The following is a 4,919-nucleotide window of genomic DNA, read 5'->3' as shown; positions in this document are numbered from 1 at the left end:
AAATTTTAGCTTTTTTGCGATGTCATTATGGAACATGCTGGGTTTTTCCAGCATTTTGCGCAATATTAACTCGCGATCGATTGCTTTCTTGGTCCTCGTTTCTACACTGATTTTTGTTACTAAAAAGAAATGATGCAGTAAGGTGGAAAATGCTTCCAGCTTTTTAAGTGTCTACCGATTTTTATTTTAATGTTATGATTAACCGAGCTATGCTTGGTTATGTGCGACCAGTTTTTTTCGTGTACATTCTTTATTAAATGCTATTTAATATTTGATTTAGAGAAAAAATTTCGACAAATTTGTTTAAACAAAAATGTTAAGCGCATATGCAGAATGTGGAAGCGAGATTCTTCTGCTTGCGTTTCTATGTTTATATCATTTATCAGTTTAAGCACATACGATTAAAAGTAAAAAAAATATTTTTAATTGCAGATCCGAAAGAAATATTTATTAGTTACATTGAGTTACGCAAAAATAGTGCCGAAAATCAATCGATTGTGCTGAAGGTGCCGGCTGCTTCCGAGTGGGCCGAAAATGGCACAATGCACACTCATTTTCCATCACTGTCACACATACAATCTCACTATTCTGTTGACTTCGTTTTCCCCTTCCGATAACTTTTTGCTTCCGCGCTTTCCCAGCACCGCTGTGCAAAGCTTTGCACGCGCAGTCGCCCGCGACACATATGCGCTGATTTGGGCATCCCTAAACTAGGTAATCGTTTCAAAAGTTCTTCGATTAGCGAGATTAAAAATTTTTGACAGTCTTTTAATATGCTTCTTAAGTCAAGTTTATCACGCAGTTCATTAGCCTCTTTGCAAAATTACCGTGGAAAACTAAGTTTTGTATATTATTATAATTGGAAAAAATTTATTTGAAGGAAAAAAATCGCCAATGGCGCGAAATCGCCAAATCTGGACACTCTGTACAACACAGCCGATCAACAGAGAGTCAGCACGAGACTGTGGTCGTGAACAGACGGCTACTGGCAAGAAGTGACTTCATCTGCACCGGCTCCCGTGTCGGGCTGGATTCCACTTCTGCAACAGCTGCTGGTAAGGGTGATTTCTTCTGCCCGGCTTGAGTGTCGGGCTGGACGTCACCTTCCCAGTTGCAGCGCCACAAGCTACACACCTCAGTATATCCAGTAAACAAACTTAGTAGCTGTTTTTTTCCACCAAATTTGGTCCCCATAAAGGACTAGAGTTGCAGGCAACGCTTTATCGGCAATTAGGGTGTTGTGCAGCAATTAAATGTGGTGAAAATGATTTTAGAAATGGATACAAAAATATTGCAGTGCGCTTGAACATCTCATGTTTAACTGAAATATACATAAATGTATTAAGAATACTTATTTTATTAATACCCATTTATTTATTTACTGTGTCGAAGTGGTTGCACAAATATTTGTAATTTAGTATTTAAGTTAATTGTGAAATATGTATATTAAATGCGCAAATTAAGTTATGGGAGCGACTTGTTTACATGGAATTGGTGATAAGGCTGATAGAATTACTTTAAATAAATTGTGAATGTGCTTAAATCTCTTTTCAGCATTATTATACTTCTTAACTTTTTTTTCCGAAAATTTGCACACAGGGTCGAAATTATGCGAGTAACATTCAGATATCGTCGCTTGGATGAAAAATTGTCGTCAGTGCCATTTTTGTTAACTGTTTTTGGATATCTCCTTTAGTTTCTGAGTTTTTGGCTAAACATTTGTTGGTAGTTTGATACAAATTAAGTTAATAATGCAATCGTACCAAAATAATCAAGATCTTTCAAATAGTGTCATCTGTTTTTGAATATCTTCTTTAATTTCCGAGATATTCAGCCTTATAATGAGTTTCATTTTCCCGAACCCGGTTACTTTCTCACTTCTCGTTTCCGTGTATTCACTACGGATGGCTGAAAAAATTTCGGAGGAAATTGTAATCGGGCGGAACTCACGATAAGGCTGATTGAGTAAAAAGTATCGTTAATTTAGTAAAAAATTGTATCACTTTTTGGCGTATATCATCCAAAGTGACTGCAAAATTGTTGACAAATGTCCCATACTACAAAATTTTATTAAAGAAAATCCTTCTTAAACTAAAAAAAAAGATATTTTAAGAATTTCGTAAACTAGAAGCATTCTCAGACACTTTGGAGAAAATCTGTAGTCGTGGTTTTGAGAAATTGCATTTCAAACTTATATCGTGATTTCCTGAAACCTGCCGGAAGTAACATGCGACAATCTTTTATCCAGGTGACGATATAATATTTAGCTAAAATATGCATCTAAACAAATTATAATTGTCATTATTTTCGAAGACAAGTAACAGATATATATGTACATATATTAAATCTGAACTAGCGCTGTGCTTGTATATTTATCTCTCTCTAACGCCATTAATTCTGTATACATATGTATTCTATGACAAAATATTCACGATAAATTTTCGTAGATTTTTATTTACATCACTTGATACATAAATATTGTTCTAAAAATGTTTGTTTTTACTAAATAATAGGAATAAATATTTAAATATTTAATAAACCTAACCAACTTTTAGTTGCTCGGAGCTAATTTTGGAAGGCTTCCAAAAATATTTTCATAGACGGTACATGCAACCCTGGGTGCAGAATTAATGAGCTGAAAAACCAAAACAAATAGTTTTAAATATTTCAGAAGATTATCTATAGTTTCTTTTACATCATCAAAATTGAGAGCTGTGCCAGCGAACATCGCGTATTTCTCCGCCTTCCTTATTAGCTCATGTATGTAATATATGTATACATATTCGATAAGGCTGTGCTCGAGGCACATATGGCTCGAAACCACCAGGTTTTCCTTCGTTTACTGGAGGACTTGACCATTTGCTCGGCTTTTTAAGAACCTCATCTACAGTCGGTGGAGGGCTATGGGGTGAAGGCTCTGAAACTGATGTTGGTACCATTTCTCCAGCAGCTAGAGGATCATGCAGTAGGGCATTAGCTTCAGCGCTAGCCACCACTAGCACCAAATTTACCGCCGTCGTCGGCAATTGTGAATACAAGCAAGTTCGGCAAGTGTTTGGAGCACATCGTAAATAACGCCACACGAGTATAAAGCATTTACAACATTTTTATCAAACAGAATTTCATTTATTTATACTTTTTTAATACAATAATAATAATGCTGCAACAAGACAAACTTACTTTCCGAAATTCGATCCTGCTTATCGGCATAATTTTCCAAATGTGCCTGCGCTGCTACTTCCATAGTAATATCATAATTTTCCAACTGCGCCTTTTTTGTTGCCTCAACGTATCCTGAAAAGAAATAAATTTACATTAAACAATAGAAATAGCAAAAATTGGCAAACAAAATACTTAATTTTGTTCTGTTGTCAAATTTCTGAGAAATGTGAATTTACCGCGATGCAATCCAGCAAGAACAAGGACCAGGGATGCATTTCTAAGTAAAACTATTATTCAGCGGCAATACTCAGAGCGCTTTAATCAGCAATATTAATTTGTATATTATAAGTATTAATCAGAGTAAATAGATTATATTGTTTTTTTTTCAAAAATTATTGCTTTATATATATTTGCTTTTCAAATATTTCTTAAGTTACTTTCATTAGTATGTACTGAAAAGCAACCATGCGTGTAAGAAATTGTTTGATACCTAAAATTTCACCTCTGGAAACTTTATCCCCATAAAGGACTTCACCACAGTTTTTTACTGGATATACTGAGCTACACACGCTCTCACCTCAGCCTCTCGTAAAACCGCGTACGGGCGACACTCGTAGTCAGCACCGCCGTTAGTAGAGGGACGTCAACAGCGCCTACAAGAGCGCTACTCACCAGAGTGCCACTCACCGGCGCGAACATATAGCGACGTCATCAGCGCCAAGAGAGCGCTACTCTCCGGCTTCATCAGAACGCCACATACCGGCACGACAGGTGATAGCAGCACCCTTTTATTTTTCTTCGGCTCACGGCTTCGTTGGAGCAGTTGATTGTTTATTGTTTTCTGTTCTCTTTCACATCCTTCGTATGAAATTTTTGACAGTCCTCGCCGCAAAAGCAAAAACAAAATACATGTACATTTTGTTATTGTTATTTATTTATTTATTTATTATTATTCCAACACAACAACCCACTGGTTATATTTCAGCGTTAGATGCAATAGGAACAGATTTCATATATAAATAACACTAAATACAATTTAATCTTAACAGTTACACTTCACTGCTTATTAACTATTTATATTAGAGAAAGAGAAAGATAGAAGAGATGAAAAAATAAAAGAGAGAAAAAGAATCGGCTGACAGAGGGCTAAATGATTACAATTTATCGTTCCCTTTCGGCATAGAATGTAAATAATGCTTTCTTGAAATGCAATGTGGCCTTAATGCTTCTGAGTTTAAGTGGTAGTTTGTTCCAAAGACGGACAGTATAAACGAAAAACTGACGCTCGGATATTATGGAGTTGAACTTAAGATGCAGGAGTTGAAGTGATCGCGATGACTGTGTAAATTGAAGTCGATTTTTCAGATGCGTATGTGCACCTATTACCAAGATTTTATGAAGCATTGTTAGGCACTTAAGCTTCAACAAATCAGTAAGTGATATTGAGGATACCTTGAGAGCCCATGGGGAGATGTGGTCATAACGTTTTTTACAATAGATATATCTTGCGATGTTATTATACAGTACATTGAGTTTTTGTTCGACGTTTACTATATTTGTTATTGTCTAAAGCAAGTTTATTTCAAGAAAAAATAGCAACAGTTCAAGAAAGAATATTATAATATATGTATGTATGCAGATGAAAACTAGATAACTAATGAATATGATTTGTGTTTTCAATTGTTATTCAGAACTTTCTTTTCCCATTAATGTCGTTCATATAATAAATTCAAGGATGCCCGGTATTGACTAAAAAA

The sequence above is a fragment of the Rhagoletis pomonella genome, unplaced genomic scaffold, assembly GCF_013731165.1.
Source record: "Rhagoletis pomonella isolate Grant_MI unplaced genomic scaffold, Rhpom_1.0 Rhpom_scaffold_00025, whole genome shotgun sequence".
In the NCBI taxonomy this organism is placed as follows: Eukaryota; Metazoa; Arthropoda; class Insecta; order Diptera; family Tephritidae; genus Rhagoletis; species Rhagoletis pomonella.
Note: the sequence above shows the minus strand (reverse complement) of the source record.